At 31.6% G+C, this 22,096-nt stretch overlaps 1 protein-coding gene and 1 long non-coding RNA gene across 2 annotated transcripts in view; both read right to left on the minus strand.

Annotated features, from left to right (window-relative positions):
- The window catches only part of gfra2a (GDNF family receptor alpha 2a), a 198,718-nt gene that overhangs the window by 84,899 nt on the left and 91,723 nt on the right, over positions 1–22,096 (minus strand).
- On the minus strand, positions 2,795–10,306 carry LOC147842821 (uncharacterized). Its single transcript, XR_015498325.2, has 9 exons — positions 10,235–10,306; positions 9,860–9,936; positions 9,434–9,509; positions 9,020–9,097; positions 8,619–8,702; positions 8,244–8,294; positions 5,084–5,135; positions 4,797–4,874; positions 2,795–3,581 (listed from the first exon to the last, which is right to left on the minus strand). It is a non-coding gene; the product is annotated as an uncharacterized LOC147842821 (long non-coding RNA).

The raw sequence follows: 22,096 nt of genomic DNA on the forward strand, positions 1-22,096 counted from the left end.
ATTAGAAATTTAATAGCCGTTTAGGCAACACTACTTCTACATGTCATTGGCTCTGATTGCGTTTTTTACAGATAACCTATTTACAAAGATTTTTATTAAACAAGTGCCCTACCACAAGATATTTTTGTAGGTGTAAAAATCTAAATAGTATCATTATCATATTCTTGCCTTATTCATCTTTAATATAAATATTAAATTTAACATTCATTCATTAAACTAGGGATGCTAACGATTACTCGATTGATTTATTGTCGGTAACCCTTTAAAACCGATAGACCTTATCGATGACCGATTAAGCATGGGCATTTAATAAGTTATGCTTTGCTCTTTGAGATGCGTTCACGATTTCACACATTACATAATCAAGTGTGCGCTACGTTACCCTATGGAGTCGTGCACTCTCTTGACTTTGCATATTGGTTATGCACATACTGGTCATTATGCTCAGATCTCGTTTATCCACTGGTGCTGCCATTAATCCGCTGGTCAAGTAATCAAAAAGTAGGCTGCATGACGTTTAATTATGGGCAGGTTATTAAGACCAAACATTGGTTGTGCAAACTGTATTACGTTCTCTAAAATTTTAAAGTGTTTTAAGCTACATTATCTTTTTATAGACTGGCATAGGCCTAAATACGCATCACGGCCAGACATTTATAGTTTATATAAAAACGAGCGTTACCATCACATTTGTTCACATGCTTTAAATTAATGCTTTTTGTCTCCCAAATTCATATAATAAAGAGAACGATAAAATAACATTATTAACCGTTTAACTGTAAACATTTCTGTTCAGAACGATTAAAGTTGATCTTTTTTTTCGGTTTTCGTTTCTGTTCCTGAAAAATGTCATTTGATTCTGTTTTTCGTTTCCGTTCCTTGAACTGGTTTGGAGCCCTGCATATAATACGTTTTTCTGCATGTTAAATAATGCTTTATTAACTCAACTTCATGCAGTTTTGTGATCTAATCTAAAGTGAGGAATATTGATGCTTTATAAATCCCTTATAAATGACAATTAAAAGCTCAGAATCATTCATTTATTCATTTATTTTCATTTTAGTTTTCTCTCTTTATTAATCCGGGGTCGCAACAGCAGATTGAACCACCAACTTATCTAGCACGTTTTTATGCAGCGGATGCCCTTCCAGCTGCAACCCATCCCTGGGACACATCCATACACATACACACTCAATCACGCTCAATTACTACGGACCATTTTAGGCTACCCAATTCACCTGTACCGCATGTAGGAGCACCTGGAGGAAACCCACACCAACACAGGGAGAACATGCAAACTTTACACAGAAATGCCAACTGACCCAGCCAGGGCTCGAACCAGCGACCTTCTTGCTGTGAGGTGACAGCACTACCTACTGTGTATCAAATAAACAATAAGTAATTGCAATCGTACCTAAACAAATACAATTACTGTAAATTTTAAACATTGCTGAATAACAGGAGTGTCGAAATACAACATCATTTGATAAAACAACAATATAATAATTTAACAATACATTACGTGTAAAGCAATTTTATATTTAGACAAGATTGCAATGATTTACTTTTCATTTGATACAGTTTCATTTGAGCATCTTTTAATAAGTAGAAATTAATAGTCATTTTTTTCCTGTATATAATGTAACTGAGCCTTATATTGTCATTTATAATGGATTTATAAAGCATGAATAGCCCTCGCTTTAGATTAGATCACAAAACTGCATGAAGTTGAGTTCATAAAGCATTTATTAACATACTAAACAACTTATTATATGCCTAAATAATAAGAATTATCAATGTTATTTTGAATAGTTTATTAATCATTTACTTGCACATTCTGAATTATCTAAAAAAAAACACCAACTACTTTTAAATATCTGGTTTGTTAATGATGTATTTTTCATTACTAAATTAAGTATTGCATTATTTACCAAGTATGAAAACAATCATTAAGCACATTATAATTGTGCTTATAAGTCAATAATATTTGTAATTTATATTTATAAATATAATTTATAAACTGCTTACTAATGTCTATTAATGTAGCGTTAATGCTTAACAAACGTTCAACTAACTATTTGCTAATGTTTCATAAATAATTCATTGTGTGCAGTTATTATAGTGTTACCCAACATTTATATATCTTAATAATCAGGCATATAGTAATGGTTACTCTGTCTAATAATAAATGCTTTATAAACTCAACTTCATGCAGTTTTGTGAGCTAATGTAAAGTGAGGACTATTCATGCTTTATAAATCCCTTATAAATGACAATTAAAATCTCAGCTATATTCTACACAGAAAAAAAGAAATAAATTAAAAGGGGGAGTGATTTATAGCTTTATATATATATATATATATATATATATATATATATATATATATATATATATATATATATATATATATATATATATATATATATATATATATATGGTGAAGCAGTGGCGCGGTAGGTAGTGCTGTCGCCTCACAGCAAGAAGGTCACTGGTTTGAACCTTGGTTCAGTTGGCATTTCTGTGAGAAGTTTGCATGTTCTCCCTGCATTCGTGTGGGTTTCCTCCGGGTGCAAAGGCACAGTCCAAAGACATGCTACAGGTGAATTGGGAAGGCTAAATTGTCCCTAGTGTATGAGTGTGACAGGCCCATATGACAGGCTGGCCGGAAGGTGTAAAAAAGTCGTTATCATATGGACAAGTCTAAAACTGAAGGACTTGTTCCAAAAAGAGCCGACCCTGCAATCATATGGGACTAAGGCCAAAGAAGATATATATATATATATTTTTTTTTTTCATTCATTTCAAGATACACAAATGAAACTATCTAATGAAAAGTAAATCTTTGCAATCTTATCAAAATATAAAATTACTGTACAGTGCAAACATCACAGAAACACTGAAATGAATATTGTCATATTGTTAATTGTTGTTTTGAAATGATGTTGTATTTTTATTTTGCAATGTTTAAACTTTACAGAATTTTTTTAATAAGATTGCAAAGATTTATTGTTCATTAGATACTGAGCCTTAAATTGTCATTTATAAGGGATTTATCAACTATAAACAGTCCTTAGGTCACAAAACTGCATGAAGTTGTGTTATTATAGCATTTACTAACACACATGGTTACAATTACTATATGCCTGAATATAACATGTATAAATGTTCATTTGAATAGTTTATTAATCATTTAATAACTCATTCTGAATTATCTTAAAAACCACCAACTACTCTTATATATAAATAGTTTGTAAATAATGCAATACATAATATAGTAATGAAAAATGAATCAGTAACAAAGCATGAAAATACAATTAAGTCAAGTCAAGAATACAGCGTTTGAAGCTGTATTTATAAACTGGTTCCTAAAGTCTATTAATGTAGAGTTAGTGCTAAACTAATGATGTATAGTGTATACTTACTATAAAAGTGTTATTCAGATTTTTTATCTAAAGAGCCGAGATTCAGTTTTTAATATAAAAATCCAAAGCTGACCAATCTCTGGTTTTTAGAGCCAATGGTTCAGCTTTCACCACAGCATGTACTTCCTGTTTGCTCCAGGATCTTCTCTTTATGGGACCTATGGGTGGTTAAAATATAAAAAAGTGGTTTTAGTTGCATAAATGTTCAGTCATTTTTACAACATGTGCTGTTATGTTAGTTTAATATTGTGATAGAAATTGCTAGAAAAATATGTCTTGCCTATTATTAAAAATACTTAAGATGGAGATGGATTAAAAAATACTTCCTAATAACTCCAAATCTGGTTAATGGGGTTACACTTTATTCCATAGTCCAGTTTAGACATTCTTCTAACTATGCGTAACTCTGCAACTACGTTAATTATCTCACCGTAAAGTATTATGTATTAGAGTATTTGCATACTGTTAGAATGTTCAATAAGACTAACGCTCATCTGATTATCAGTAGAGTATTAGCAGACTGTTAGCTCAAGTTTAGCTCAAAACACTACACTGTAACACATATCTGTTCATTACCAGTTCCTGTATTTTGTGATTTACAAGTGTGTTTTTTTTGTGTGTGGTGGTGAATTGCATTATGGGATGTTGATCTCTGCTCTGTGAACTTTTGATGTTGAAAATTCAACTCTACAGTTTAACAAAGTGACTTTTACTGACATTTTAGTAGTTTGAAATAATATAATGTATAAGAAATAATATATAGAGATAAATAAGTCTTTAGAATAACAGAAAATGTACCGGCAGTTTATTACAAGGTTTCTGTAGCATAATATACAACACCAACCCAAACAAAAAGTCATTTTTTTTTTACTTTTTAAGATTAAAAGTTGTTGGAAGAAAGATAAAGATCCCATAATGCAATTCAAGAGCAGAAACAAACAGATTTCATAAAAACAAATTATGAAAAACTGCTAATTTAATTATTATTACTTATTTTTATTAATTTTAGAGTGTAGAGTATTAGCTGACAGTTAAGGTTACCTCAATAAAACTGACTCTCATTGGTCTCAGTAAATAGTACAGCAGACTGTTAGGTTACGCTCAAAATTAGTACAATATGAATATAGTAGTAGTAGTAAAGTAAATTATCAAAATAAAGTGTAACCAGATATGCAATTAGTATATTTTTCCAAAGTATTTAGCAATATTGTTTAACTAACATGAAATGAGACATCAAGTGCAACTGTACTGAAATCATCATAGAAGTAATGTGCTTCTGTCCTGTTTTACCCTACATGTTATGTAAATGAGCTTGTGCATTTGGACTTGTACAATAACACAAGTCAGTCACAAATTAACTTTAATGATCATACCTCTCTTTTTTGTGAATGCTGGGTCTGCTTCACTATCTTCACAGACACTGTACCATGGTGATGATACTTGAGGGGACTCTGAAAGTAAAAATCAAGTCTGAGAGTTGACTTCTTTGCATAAAGCTTACCAAAATATTTATTTGATTTTGTGTTGTTCTTTTTAATGGGTAAAAGCGTGTGATGGTAGCTTAAAAATAGTTTTCAAACATAGCACATACATATCATGATAAAAATAAACATTCTGAAAAAAGAAAAATTCTGATCAGAAAAATAAATAATATTTTTACCTTTTAGACTGGACTTCACCTCCTCCAAAATCACAATCCACTGTAACTTTCTCTGAATGTAAAAACCCACACAAAAATACATCATTTAAAACAATATGATATATGTTTGCAAATACAAATGTGTATATAACATCCAGAAAATCTGGCACTGTATTACATGTTTGTGTGTAAACCCACGATTTGATCAAGATTCCACCCTTTAAAATCTTCTGAGCGTCTGTTTTCAAGTCCCAGAAAAACTGAGTTGTGGGAACAGAGCAGTTCTCTTCTGCAGTCATACAGTCATAACACACACATAAATATGAAGAGTTTGGTTGCAAAATGCGATAAACGGCATTTTTTGACATTTGGATTTTATTATTGGAAATCACTGTTCAGATGTACCTTAATCTATGTGTGAATTGCTGCCATTAATAACATTTAAGAATGCACATTTTAGGCCAAGTACAAAACAATATCCGTCAGACCAGTTTCTTTACAAAGTGCGATATAACAGTTAAGAGAGCGTTCAGGATGCGGCGCGAGCTCAGCATCCCCTGGGAAGAGAGTCATCGCCGGTGAAGTGCTCAGAGTTTGCTCATTGATTTAGCGATAGAAGATGAAGTCTTCAACTTCACAAAAAATTATAAAAAGGCCACAAAAATGGACCAGAATAAGATACTTCTGCGTCAACAATACACAAATGCAGCAGGGAACGAGTCTCAGCTGATGTCAAGAGAAGGCCTAGGAGCGCCTTTTTTCCTACTCCCCATCACAAGATACCTGTCTGCAAGTGTCCTTTATAAGTTTATTTTTTAAATAATTTCTTACATGTAGCTGAGTAGCCTATCTGAAGATTTATTTATGCGGTTGCACCTATTATTTAAAATTAATTCTTGTTGTTGTTGATTTATTACAAAGGAACTTAAAGGGCACATGTTGTTATGGAGAAAACGGTTTAGCTTTTTCACAACCAAATAAATAAGCTATTATTATTATTACAGTGAAATAATTCATTAAATATGACATAGCGAGGCAAGTTTGTGTCACGGACTCAGCTCCGCCCGCTCTAATCATACAGGTTTGGTTTTCTGCAGCGGTGTGGAAGGAGCCGCCCCCCACTCTTTCTGTACCAAGCTAAAGGTCATTTATCTAACTAACTTAATCTTACTTATCAAACAAAACATTGATTCACTAGCTTTTGGTAATGGTATTAATGTAGTATAATATAGCCTAAGGTGGATGTAGCGTTTTGCAAAAAAAAAAAAATAAAGTTATGTTATGTTATGTTGTGTACATTCTGGCCAAATCTAACTTAGAATCTTATTATTATTAATCAATCTTTGCATATATTATTCCATGTTTGACAATGTGGGTTGGATTAATATGTAGCATTTTGGCATGTTTTTTTTACTTAATTATAGACATAAAATTAAATAAAAAATATCCTGGATTTGAAAATATTGTGTTCCTGGCCTTCACTGAGCTCAAGTTATAGTTTAATGTACAGAAATTGTGAATGAACTTGACTGTTGATGTCCTGAAAAATAATGTCAAAATTACCAACATTTTTTTTAAATGGATATATCTCGTTCTGCAATGAAACTCTTTATATACAGTTGAAGTCAGAATTATTAGCCCCCCTGAATTATTAGACAGCTTGTTTATTATTTCCCCAATTTCTGTTTAACGGAGAGAAGATTTTTTTCAACACATTTCTAAACATAATAGTTTTAATAACTATTTCTAATAATCATTTCTAATAATGGACTTATTTTCTCTTTGCCATGACGACAGTAAATAATATTAGACTAGATATTCTTTAAGACACTTCTATACAGCTTAAAGTGAAATTTAAAGGCTTCACTAGGGTAATTAGGTTAACTAGACAGGTTAGGGTAATTAGTCAAGTTATTGTATAATGATGGTTTGTTCTGTAGATTATCGAGAAAAAAATATAGCTTAAAGAGGCTAATAATTTTGTCCCTTAAACGGTGTTTAAAAAAATGTAAACTGTTTTTATTCTAGTCAAAATAAAACAAATAAGACTTTCTCCAGAAGAAAAAAATATTATCAGACTCACTGTGAAAATTTCCTTGCTCTGTTAAACATCGTTTAGGAAATATTTAAAAAAGAAGAGAAAAATTCCAAGGGGTCTAATAATTCTGACTTCAACTGTATATATATATATATATATATATATATATATATATATATATATATATATATATATATATAGTTTAATGTACAGATATATATGAAAGTATATACAGTTGAAGTCAGCCCACCTTTTTAAAACATTTTTACAAATATTTCCCAAATGATGTGTAACAGAGCAGGGAATTTTTTCATAGTATGTCTGATAATATTTTTTTTCTTCTGGAGAAAGTCTTATTTGTTTTATTTCAGCTAGAATAAAAGCAATTTTAATTTTTTATGAACCATTTTAAGGTCAATATTATTATCCCTCCAATAACTTGCCTAGTTACCCTAATTAATTTAGTGAAGCCTTTAAATGTCACTTTAAGCTGAATAGAAGTGTCTTGAAAAATATCTAGTCAAATAATATTTACTGTCATCATGGCAAAGAGAAAATAAATCAGTTATTAGAGATGAGTTATTAACACTGTTATGATTAGAAATGTGTTTAAAAAATATGCTTTCCATTAAACAGAAATTTAGTACAAGAAATAAACAAGGGGGCTAATAATTCTGACTTCAACTGTATATAATTAAAAATATATATTTATATATAATTTTATAAATATTTTATATAAAATTATTTTATATATTTTTATATATAATTTTTAATTTTTATTTTGAAATATATAATTTAGACAGTAGTACTCAAGGGTCCAGGGGTCTGTTCTTCGGACCTCGCTAAAATAATCTAAGAATATATTACAGATCCTGGATCTTTTAATCTTGATAACTCATCTTAGGCTAATTTGGTTCTTCAAAAAAGTTTGCGAATCAGATTAAACTGATCTGAGAGGTGTTGTGACTGTGTGTCGTGACAGATCTATCGATCCTCAAAATCATTATCAGCAATGCAACGATTGGCTGACGGCACAGCAGCGTGATGACATCTGATTAATGCACAGTTATCAAAATTACATGAAATCCGTAGTAAACGGTTCGTTAAATCTGATATGCAATAACAGAGTTGTGAGTCACTAGCTGGAGCAGAGCAGTTCTCTTCCCCTGTCATATGGTCATCCTTCAATATAAGCTGTATATAAAAAAAAAATATATTAGTTAGACAGCAGTACTCAAGGGTCGCGGTCCCCACTATGTCAGACCTTACTGTGTGTGTATTGAGGACTAAGTGTCTTTCACAGCTTCTCTAACATGCCTCTGGTCCCCACAATGTCAGTGCATATGTTCACCAATTAGGACACACACTCTGTTTCATTTCTATATTTTGATTAAGTTAAATAATTACAATTAAATACACCACTACTACAACAACCACTACTATTACTACTACAACTAATAATATTAATAATAATAATAATAATAATAATAATTGTTATTATTATTATTATAAACACACCTCATCAGAGTTGTGGGTCTCCTACTGGAGCAGAGCAGTTCTCTTCCTCTGTCATATGGTCATCCTTCCATCCTTCAATAAAAGCTGAATAAAAAAAAAATATATATATATATTAGTTAGACAGCAGTACTCAAGGGTTCCGGTCCCCACTACGTCAGACCTTACTGTGTGTGTATTCAGGACTAAGTGTGTTTCACAGTTTCTCTAACATGCCTCTGGTCCCCACAATGTTACACTAGTGCATACATTCATACATTAGGACACACACTCTGTTTCATTTCTATATTTTGATTAAGTTAAATAATTACAATTAAATGCACTACTACTACTACAACAACAACTATTACTACTACTACTACTACTACTACTAATAAAAATAATAACAACAACATTAAACACACCTCATCAGAGAGTTGTGGGTCACGTACTGGAGCAGAGCAGTTCTCTTCCTCTGTCATATGGTCATCCTTCAATCAAAGCTGAATAAAAAAAATAAAAAAATATATATTAGTTAGACAGCAGTACTCAAGGGTCGCGGTCCCCACTATGTCAGACCTTACTGTGTGTGTATTCAGGACTAAGTGTCTTTCACAGCTTCTCTAACATGCCTCTGGTCCCCACAATGTCAGTGCATATGTTCACAAATTAGGACACACACTCTGTTTCATTTCTATATTTTGATTACGTTAAATAATTACAATTAAATACACCACTACTACAACAACAACAACTATTACTACTACAACTAATAATAATAATTATAATAATAATAATAATAATAAAAATAATTGTTATTATTATTATTATAAACACACCTCATCAGAGTTGTGAGTCACGTGCTGGAGCAGAGCAGTTCTCTTCCTCTGTCATATGGTCATCCTTCAATATAAGCTGAAAATAAAAAAATATATATTAGTTAGACAGCAGTACTCAAGGGTCGCGGTCCCCACTATGTCAGACCGTACTGTGTGTGTATTCAGGACTAAGTGTGTTTTACAGCTTCTCTAACATGCCTCTGGTCCCCACAATGTCAGTGCATATGTTCACCAATTAGGACACACACTCTGTTTCATTTCTATATTTTGATTAAGTTAAATAATTACAATTAAATACACCACTACTACAACAACAACTACTACTACTACTACTACTACTACAACTAGTAATAATAATAATAATAATAATAATAATAATAATAACAACAACAACAACAACAACAACAACAATATTAATAAACACACCTCATCAGAGAGTTGTGGGTCTCGTACTGGAGCAGAGCTGTTCTCTCCTTCTGTCATATGGTCATACTTCAGCAAACCTGAATATAAAAATATATATAGTTAGACAGCAGTACTTAAGGGTTCCAGTCCCCACTATGTCAGACCGTACTGTGTGTGTGTTCAGGACTAAGTGTGTTTCACAGCTTCTCTAACATGCCTCTGGTCCCCACAATGTTACACTAGTGCATATGTTCATACATTAGGACACACACTCTGTTTCATTTCTAGATTTTGATTAAGTTAAATAATTACAATTAAATGCACTACTACTACAACAACAACTACTACTACTACTATTACTAATAATAATAATAACAACAACAATAATAAACACACCTCATCAGAGTTGTGAGTCTCGTGCTGGAGCAGAGCAGTTCTCTTCCTCTGTCACATGGTCAACTTTCAATATAAGCTGAATATAAAAAAAATTATATTAGTTAGACAGCAGTACTCAAGGGTTCCGGTCCCCACTATGTCAGACCGTACTGTGTGTGTATTCAGGACTAAGTGTGTTTCCCAGCTTCTCTAACATGCCTCTGGTCCCCACAATGTTACACTATTGCATACATTCACCAATTAGGACACACACTCTGTTTCATTTCTATATTTTGATTAAGTTAAATAATTATAATTAAATGCACTACTACTACAACAACAACAACTATTACTACTTCTACTACTACTAATAATAATAATTATTATTATTATTAAATTTAAACACACCTCATCAGAGGGTTGTGGGTCTCCTACTGGAGCAGAGCAGTTCTCTTCTTCTCGTCATATGATCATCCTTCAATGAAAGCTGAATATAAAAAACAAAAAATAATAATTAGACAGTAGTACTCAGGGCTCCTGGTCCCCACTATGTCAGACCGTACTGTGTGTGTATTCAGGACTAAGTGTGTTTCACAGCTTCTCTAACATGCCTCTGGTCCCCACAATGTTACACTATTGCATATGTTCATAAATTAGGACACACACTAAGTTAAATAATTACAATTAAATGCACTACTACAGCAACAACATCTACTACTATTACTACTACTAATAATAATAATAATACTAATACTAATAAACATACCTCATCAGAGAGTTGTCGGAGCAGTTCTCTTCTGCAGTCATATGGGCATCCTTCAATGAAAGCTATTTAAAAACAGCTTTGTTATATAAGTCATGTCATGACTATAAAGCTTTCATGACAGTCTTATGAACCCCCCTTTAAAGTAAAGCATTACCCAATTAATTAAACTTTTTTACCCATTAAGACAAGAAGAAGATATTAAGAGATTGATTTCATTATCTCTTATGGATGATGCAAACTCTATATTTTTTAACAGATTTACCCTTAATCTATATTAACATTAAAAAACTCTTAGCTTTGCTGAATGTATTAAGGATTAAAGTATTAAGTGATCAAAATGTCAAATCTTTCTCCAAGGCCAATCACATGCGCCATAGTCAAATGTTATTTCCTCTCCAAAGAAAATATCCCTGATTGCAAAATGGCACAAATGAGGTTTTCTCTGAACAACGATCTTATTGACAGTGCAGTTAGGGTGCAGATCGTCCTCATGATCGGCATCAATGCTGCAAAACTAAGAGAAAAGAGCAAGCAACATTTTAATTATGCCCTCTCATAGCAATAAAAAGCTAAACTATGGCATGAATACAAACAGAATGAATATAATATATACATGTACATTTGAATGGGGAAAACACTTAACCACCTGTTCTTGTTTTACCATATAAAGTCAAACATAAAGACAGTATTTTTATTATTATCTCATCTATGCTTTGCTTCCACAAGCTCTATCATTTGTACTCAACCACAAAACTTCCTTTAATAAATGTGGACAACGCAAACTCTGACCTAAAAGTTTTAATGAAACGTGTAGGGTTCAAAAACTACAAAAACCTCACATTAGCATCCTCTCTGTGTGTGAATTATAAATACAGTAAACCTTTTGAAGTGGATCAGAACCTTTCAACAATGTTGTTCTAATACTATTGAACACCTGTTCTTCTTTCTTAGGACAGTTTTAAAGAACTTTTTTTCCACTTCAATTGTTTACAGGTCACACTTTACAATCAGGTTTTATTAGTTAATGTACTTACTAACATGACCTAGTAATGAACAATGCATGTACAGCATTTATTAATCATAGTTTAACATTTACTAATGCATCATTCAAATCTAAATTCATGCTTGTACCAGTAATAATGCATTGCAATAATTAATGCATTGTGCGTGTTCAACTAGTAATGAACAACTTTATTTTCATTAACTAAAGTTAACAAACATGAACAAATACTGTAATAAAGTATTATTTATTGTTCATGTTAGTAAATGCATTAACCAGCATTAACTAATTTAACCTTATTGTAAAAGGCTACTAGTTGACAGCAAATAAATAAATAAAACACACACAGTGATCATTTTTGTACTTTTATATATGTTTTACACTAAGTTGGAGTTTATTATAATTATTTATCTAAAATAAAACGTTTCTACACGTCATAGAACAATAAATTAAGTACATTTCTAGGACCAGATAGCCCCACATTTTAATTATAACCTCTTTATTACTACATTAACGTATAAATAGTATATAATAGTGTTATTTCAGGATTAACGTTAAATGTTTAAAGCAATTAACCATTTAAAAAGTACGATACAAGAACTATGAAAACATACCTTAGTAACCTTCTATATATTCGGTTTCCAGTGAATGGGTCTTGTCAGTGGAGCTGGTGATGTGTTTCTCCGCATCTTTTAATGGTTTTATCCTTCGTCGATCCATTTAGCCGCCCGGTGATTGGTGACTGTCTGACCGCGGCTCATGCACTCCACCCCGGCCTCTGACTCACGTAGCACCGGGCAGTTAGCACGTTAGCACATTAGCGCGAGTAACTTTTACTCGTGTAAACAAGTTAAATTACATACCGAACTGTAGTTTGTGTCTTATCATTGTTATATTAATACGTAATTTGAAACAACCTCGATTAAAACACCCAGGAAATTCGTTAAAACATTTAATTAACTATACCTGATAACTGTCAAAATATGCAACATAAGTATTTGTCATATAACCTATTTTATTGCATTATGATGGTGAAAAACATTCTAACTTACCCAAAAATTCGAATAATTTGATGATAGATCTTAATTAAGTTGATTAAAGTCGGATTCATTTATGAGATTGCGCATGTGCAGTAGGCAGAGTGTGTGAATAGCGCCAAGTGTGTGTCAGGGTGCAGTACCGCCATCCGACTACAGGACCGCTATAGAGCAGTGCGCCGACACACACTTACACACTCAATTCAGGTAAATGGTCAAGGTGGGGATCAGTGAAAAAAACTGCACTAGGCATATCAGCAACGCCCCCTGAGTCTTTTAAAGGCAAAACATAGTGGGGACCGGGCGATCGGTCCCCACTATGTTTTTGGTCCCCACTTTGTGAGTGTGCTATCATGCTGAGGTCCCCACCATGTAATAAAAACAAACACACACACACACACAAACACACTTACACACACACATACAGTACTCTCACACACAAACACACACATATTGGTATACATAACATTATGAAGTTTTACTTTTGGCAGTTTTTAGAGAGATGATGATATTTTCTGAATCCTTACCATAACTCTATCCCTAAACAAAACCCAGCTTTTAATTTTCCAATAATTCAACAGACTAGAGTCAATTATTCCACTTCTACTATGGCTAACACACGTAAAGACATTCATTGCATGATGTATTTAGTAAAATTATCTGTTCTAAACACTACTCCGAGTACTTAGTGAGCATTATGTTGTGAAAATTATAACAGCTTATAGCCTGCAATTTAAAAATGTATAGTTTACATCAGCGACATTTTCTTTTAAGTGTGTTTCCACACTGTAAAAAAAAAAAAAAACTCTGTTGCCTTAAATTTTTAAGCTGAATCAAATTGACCGTATGTTGAACTGAGCTTGCATAACTTATAAAATTAAGTTAGAACATGATTAACTAGTGAACTGAAAACATGCTGTCATGACTAATAGATCATATACTTTTTACAGTGTAGGTACAAGTTAAATTATTTGCTATTCATGGACTATAAATTTTAAATGTTCAATTAATTTAAGAACACATTACATCAATATGTGCACTGACATGTTCATTCTTATTATGCACTTTTAACCCTCACTAAGCAAACCAAGCTCATGCAGCACTGATAGAATACATGCAGTCTGTGTGAGTATTTGAAAATGGAACATTATATAGCCTAGTGCATTTATTTATTGTTTAAGCTCATTTGTTGATTTCAGTCTACAGCAGGCATTCTTTATCTTCTTATCAGTGACGTAGTCTAAACAGTCTCTTGTCATTGGATGTAATGATTTTGCTTCTTCTTGGACACTTTTAATGCTTCCACACTGTAAATGTTCACTGCAACAATAAAGGGTCCATGGCTTGAGGTCAGTCTCTCTTATGTGATTTTCTTATGTGATGTGTGTGAATGCAAGTGTATGGGTGTTTCTCAGTGCTGGGTTGCACCTGGAAGGGCATGCACTAGTTAATAACAAATGCTGAATAAGTTGGCAGTTCATTCTGCTGTGGCGATGCCTAATTATTAAAGGGATAAAGCCACAAAGACAATGAATGAATGAATGAATGAATGAATGAATGAATGAATGACGTTGTGGTTAAAAAATATAGCACAGTAAAAGAACAGATCCATCACTAAAAAATGTAAAAGTAACGTTAAAGTAGAGTAAAAGTACACTTTTTAAAACTATTTAGAAAAGTAAAATCTTGAGGAAAAAATTACCCAATTACAGTAATTTAAGTATTTATAATTTGTTACATACATTGCACCCAGGCCTGTGTGACGGTTTAGTCACTTACAGTTGAGGTCAGAATTATTAGCCCACCTGTTTATTTTATTTCCCCCATCCCAATTTCTGTTTAACGAAGAGAGGATTTTTTTCAACCCATTTCTAAACATAATAGTTTTAATAACTCATTTCTAATAACTGATTTATTCTATTTTTGCCATGATGAAAGTAAATAATATTTGACTATATATTTTTCAAGACACTTCTATACAGCTTAAAGTGACATTTAAATGCTTAACTAGGTTATAGGTTAACTAGGCAGGTTAGGGTAATTAGTCAAGTTATAGTATAATGATGTTTTTTTTCTTTATTTATTAATTTTTTTTCTGCAGACTTTTGAAAAAAAAATAGCTTAATGGGGTTAATAATTTTGACCTTAAAATGACTTTTGAAAAAATAAAAACTGCTTTTATTCTAGCCAAAATAAAACAAATAAGACATTATTTAAAATATCTCCAAAAGAAAAAAAAAATATTAGCAGACATACTGTGAAAATTTCATTGCTCTGTTAAACATCCTTTGGGAAATATTTAGAAAAGAAAAAAAAAATTTTAAAGGCGGGTGATAATTCTGACTTCAACTGTATATCTTATTCAAGCCTTTTTTTTTTTTTTTTTTTTTGAGGTTCACACTGCAAAAAATGCTTTTCTTGCTTAGATTTTTTGTCTTATTTCTAGTCTAAATATCTAAAACTTCTTATATTAAGAAAGATTTTCTAGACAAGCAAAACAAATTGTCTTGATTTAAGAAATAAAATGCCAATATTAAGTGAGTTTTTCCATAAAACAAGCAAAATAATCTGCCAATGGGGTAAGCAAATTAATCTTGTTTTTTCTTTTGACGTAAGATTATTTTGCTTACCCCATTGGCAGATTATTTTGCTTGTTTTACGGAAAAACTCACTTAATATTAGCATATTAGTTCTCAAAACAAGACAGTATGTTTTGCTTGTCTAGAAAATTCTTCTTGATTTAGAAATTGTTAGATATTTGGACTAGAAACAAGACAAAAAATCTAAGTAAAAAAAAAAAAGTTTTTTTGCAGTGCAGGTTGTGAATTTATTTAAAAGAGCAGAAATTATTTGCCATACAAAATATGGAGCCGTCATGTGGTCAAAACCTCATCAAAAACTGGAACCACTTTAACTGTGGGATTCAAGAGTCAAGGATTCAAAAGCCCCGCAGTATAAAATGAGATATTTAGTCAGTACCAAACTCAAACTATTCTAATGAAACAATTTAAGATAAAATAAGTACACCCCAATGAATATAACATACACTATAGGCAGAGGAGTTGGTGATCCAAATGCAGCGTCTTTATTTACAAGAGTAGTCTGTCAGGAAATGGTCAATCTCATGAGCAAATGGGTACATACAGGGCAATCAAAAGAGTAGTCCAGTCACAGGTGAAGAAATCGGTTAAGTATAAATCAATAAACAAAGCAAAGGTCTGGAAACACAGCACGGGAAAAAAAAAATTCAAGGAAAACTCTTCATAATGCTACAGGATAACAAGACTCAGCAATGTGAATGAGAAAGTAAAGTGGCTGAGTCCAAATCTGCCTACTACTAGGTACTGCATTTAAAATTTAGATGTTCGGCCGTTAGAAAAGTATGTTCTATGCAGTATGAATGTGAAAAGTATGAATGGAACTTACGTACTACATCCGCCATTTTGTCATGATTACATGACCTACCGGTATGAGTTGCGTCGCTTCACTCCCAATTATGAAATCTCTCGTGGGGCATCATGGGATAGCATAGCATCTATCTGATGCACACTTTAGATTCTCGCTGGAAGTAGTAGGTTATCCGGGTACTTCTCACATACTGATTTTAAAATTTTATGAATTCGGACATACTACTCAGCTCGCATAGTGATTTTAGCATGCTATACTATGGAAATATGCGATTTCGGACGCAGCCTATATATAGTCCATGGCTGCGTCTGAAACCGTATACTTCCATACTATATAGTATGCTAAAATCTGTATGTGAGCTGCGAGTAGTATGTCCGAGTTAATAGAATTTGAAAATCAGTATGCGAGAAGTACCCGGATGACTTACTACTTCCGGCGAGATTCCAAAGTGTGCATCCCATGCATGCTGCACTATCCCATGATGCCCCGCAAGAGAATTCATGAATGGGAGAGAATCCACGCAATTGATGCAGGTAGGTCACCTGACCATGACAAAATGGTGGATGTAGTACGTCCGAATTCCATTCATACTTTTCATATTCATACTGTATAAAACTTGCTTTTCTAACGGCCGAGTAATACGTTTAAATTCAAATGCAGTACCTACTGAGTAGTAGACGGTTTGGGACGCAGCTCATGTAATTAGTGAAAAAGAGCAACAGCTATGTCTGTGTGTGAGTTTCCTGATTATTGTCAGGTGTTGCAGGAGTTGATGGGGGCTAAGAGTTCTGGAAATTGTAGTTCTGCAATAATACTAGAATAGATCTCCAGTGTTAATAACACCCCTAGCGATCATGACAACAGAATATCATAGAAAAAATAAAAATAAAAAAATAAAAAATAAATAAATATATATATATATATGTATATATATATATATATATATATATATATATATATATATATATATATATATATATATATATATATATATATATATATATATGTATGTGTATATATATATATATATATATGTATGTGTATATATATATATATATATATATGTATGTGTATATATATATATATATATATGTATGTGTATATATATATATATATATATATATATATATGTATGTGTGTGTGTATATATATATATATATATATATATATATATATATATATATATATATATATATATATATATATATATATATATATATATATAAATATATATAATTATATATACGGCCTTCTTGATCTTTCCTAAATACAAATTTTCAAAATACTTATTATTATTTTATTGTATTTGAATAAGACTTATATTTTTGATTTTTAATAACCAACTATTCTATTTGTTTTAGGTCACAATTAGAACCTCATTTAATTGTTAATGCATTATTCATTCTTTTTCATTATCTTAAAAATGTAAAGTGGTAACTGAACTGATTATGTAAAGATGCAATAATATCAATATACAAATTTAAAAAAGAACAAAAGGGGGTGTATTTAATTATACTGAATATCTAGCTGTGTACAGTGCAAAATGCTGATAAGTGCATTGAAGATAAAATAAAGCATTAAAAAAGGAAACAAGGGCATGTTTCCAGCTGTGCGACGTCTCCGAGTGTAGCTTCTGAATGAAGTGTTGAGGGGATTAGGGAACGATCAGCTGGAGACAGAGAGGAACTTCTGGACCTCTACAACTGAATGAAGGTCGGCATTGATATGTTGCCCTAATGGCGTCTCCAGCCTTGACGGCAGCTCGAAAACTAATAAAACCCAGTGGGTGATGCTATAACTTTGAGAACAGATGGTTTATCAGACCCCTTGTGGAGAGCAAAAGATGAATTTCACTGCAATTTTTGTTAGTTATGAATAAAGTGCTAATGATCTAAATGTCTAAACTGTTTACTCTAAATGAGCAGGAATATAATATTTATGTAAATAAAAAGGGAGCAGATGTATAAATTATCTCATGTTATGGCGTCAGAGGGCTCAGAGAAACATTATAAAAGTCTTTTTGAAGATATTCTGAGACTGGCTGATATTAATAACTATCTTGGTGTTTGTCGGAAGGGTTTTCTTTGATTCCTTGCTGTCTGAAGTGACTCATGATTAATAACACGTTCATAAGCTTGTCTGATGAATTAAATTAATAAAAAAATATATATATATTAAATTAAAAGTTAATAAAAATGTATTTAAAATTAAATTAAAGTCTAATAAAATAACATTTACTTTCATTTTAGTTAATAAAAATAAATTTAAAATAAAATTAAAAAAAATTTAAACAAAAAAAAATTAATGAAATAACATTTTTGTTAATAAAAATAAATTAAAAATAAAATAAAATAAAATAAAATAAAATTAAATTAAATTAAATTAAATTAAATTAAATTAAATTAAATTAAATTAAATTATTAAATTAAATTAAATTAAATTAAATTAAATTAAATTAAATTAAATTAAATTAAATTAAATTAAATTAAATTAAGGGCAGCAGGGTGACGCAGTGGGTATCGCCTCACAGCAAGGAGGTCGCTGGTTCAAGCCCCGGCTAGGTCTCACTTCTTCCGTGGAGTTTGGATGTTCTCCCCGTGTTCACGTGGGTTTTCTTAGGTTTCTCCGGTTTACCCCACAAGTCCAAAGGCATGCAGTATAGGTGAATTGGGTCAGCTAAATTGTCCGTAGTGTATGTGTATTTCCCAGTGATGGATTGCAGCAGGAAGTGCATCCGTTGCAGAAAACATGCTGGATAAATTTGTGGTTCATTCCACTGTGGTGATCCCAGATTGATAAAGAGACTAAGCTTAAATTAAATTAATAAAACAAAACAAAAAAAATATATAATTTAATTTAATTTAAAATTATTTTAATTAAATTAAATTTAATTTAATCAGCAATTATTTCACTTCAAAATGCAATTTTCTAGTCATGAATAGTGCTAAAGATCTCAATGTCTGAACTCTTTACTGTTTAAATGAGTGAAAAATTATATTTATTGAATTAAAAAGCGAGCAGGCATATGCATTGCCTCATAATATGGCAGCTGGGAGAAATCATTTTGAAGCTATTTAATGGCTGATTGATATAAATAAGTATATTTATTTATTTATTTATTTTGTCGGAAGTGTTTTTTTTTTCTTATCATATATCTTGTACATACAAGTAATGATTAAAAACTCATGTTCAAAAGCCTGTCATTAATATAACATAAAAATGTTTTCATCAAACACATCTTTACTTATTAAAGACAAGCCTTGTTTGTGTTTTAGATGTATCTTTTGATGGTCTAGGCTAGTGATTTTACTCTTGGCATCCTTACATGTGGATGCAAATAAAAGGATTTGTCAGCTATTTAATGTTGAAGTAACACAGATTGCCTCTAAGGTCAAGTATCTCGGCAGTTAAATGAAGAAGGGAGTCCTGCATGCAATCAATACAATTTAGAGCAAGTGCAATCAATGCACACAGGCTCCTCTACTGATAACCTCAATGCCACAGCTTTTTAGAGTGGAAAATTTCACTCCCCGGGGACAAAAAAAAAAAAACAAGACAAGTGCATCTTCTGAGAGCTTCTTTATATTTGAAAATAAAAATATATTTTCTTAGGATTTAACATCACATCATCAGCAGTGCCTATATATTTGACTAAATCAAACATATTTAAATAGCATAAAACCTAACTCTATGTGGGACTAATTATGAAATCACATCTAAAAAAAAAAAAACAAACAAAAAAAAAAAACACTACTATTTATTTCTACAATATTTGGGGCTAAAATTATTTACCATCATTTGTTTTGTACTTCTGACTCTTGTAGTTTGTCGTCATTTATAACTAACTTTGTCTTATTAGAGTAAATAATTTTTGGAAACTTGTATAAAACTCCACACATTCAAATACTTTTTCCCTGTCTAGAAAGAAGTCAAGCAATGTCTTAGTGTTTCAGAAACATCAACAACTTTATTTATTTATTTATTATTTTTTTTTTTTTACAAAAGTTCTACATATATATACTAAATTTGGTTTAGAACTATCAACTTAACTTTTAGAATATCATGTAACTCGAGACTCAAATGCATTTTAACTCTATGTGAAATAATGAAAAATGCGTGTTTCAGAAACAGTTGTCTAACAATGTTTTAGAATTTTAAATGGTATTTAAACAATATACTTTTGTTTCAAAATAAGTTGTGTACCAATATACATTTTAGTAGTCATAGTAACAGTATCTTCTTTCAAATACAGTAGTGTAACAATGTCTTTTCACAAAAAAGTAATGTAATGTTTTGTTATTGTTGTTGTTGTTTTTCCAAAAGAAAAAAGGGCAACATTCATTCATTTATTTATTTCTCTTCAGCTTAGTCTCAACAGTGCTAACCACTGTCCCATCATGCTGCCAGAAGTGCAACACTATTTAGTTTTTCAAAAAACAATATTGTAACAGTAAACAAAATCAAGCAAACAGTAGGCCTGCTGTATCATGTTTTATGTAGCACTACTGCAACCATTACTGCTGCTCTCCTCTTTATCCTCAACTTCATTATGTCTTACTATAACCTCATTGTCTGATGCAATGCTTTCACTATCATCACTACCTTCAGGAACTGGTGCAGGTTTTCCTCTTTGTCCTCTGTAAAACCTACTAACATCAACATAGAACACAGGCATACAAACTCTTACATTGCCTCATAGTACTGAACAACATTGAGAGCTAAACAGAAAATATGTATCCCTAAAAGCACTTTGTCATTTTTACACACAGACACGCTGATTTTTTTGTTTGTTTCTGAGTTATTGTATTTTTTTTTTTTCAGATATAGAAAATGGAAAATTATAATAACAAAAAAGTATTGAATACAAACAATTGCACTCATTGTAAAATTGTATTGCTGTGAGTTGAAAAAGAACTGATGACTCAGCATGTTCAAGGACCCACACACAATTGTGGACACACCAGCGAGCAGTTTATGAAGGCCACATTGCTAGCACCAAGGATATCTGCAGACTCTGTTGATTCTCTCCTTGATTTGTTTAACTCTAAAGTTAAGATTCTCATAATGACAATGCTCCTGTTAAAGTCAGGAAGATAACTGGTAGGCAAAAGGGATCTTGGACAAGGTCATCAAGAGTACAAATGATGAAAAGACAGGGCACAAAAGCTAAGCGTATGTGGAGAAAGACAAAACTAGTAGTCCATTATAATATCTTTAAAGACAGTCTTCATGCTTTTAATATGGAACTAAGCAGTGCTAGGCAGACTTTCTTTTCAAACCTTATAAACAGGAACATAAATAATCCTCGCAAACTCTTTGGAACAGTAGCATCTCTACTCCTGCTGTAATTGTGGATATTCACATTAAATGTAATGTGTTCTCATTGATGTTTATATATGTTTTGTATCATTTTGATAGAGTATGTCCTGTCTTGAAGATGATCTCTTACCGTTTAAACCTTTTAATGCAGATAACGAGTTGGAACCTAGTACTATATTACGTTTAATATTTTAATAGTAAATTTGATTACGTTATTGTGTTTTGAAATGCCTGTATCATAACTTCTGGCAATCCTTGAAAATGATGAAAGGATGTTTAAGCCCCGATCACACCAAATGTGCTTTTTTTTCACTTTTTAAAAATGTTTTTATATTGGCAATAAATGTTTTGCA

The sequence above is a fragment of the Danio rerio genome, chromosome 8 (genome assembly GCF_052040795.2).
Source record: "Danio rerio strain M-AB ecotype USA chromosome 8, GRCz13ab, whole genome shotgun sequence".
NCBI classification, from domain to species: Eukaryota; Metazoa; Chordata; class Actinopteri; order Cypriniformes; family Danionidae; genus Danio; species Danio rerio.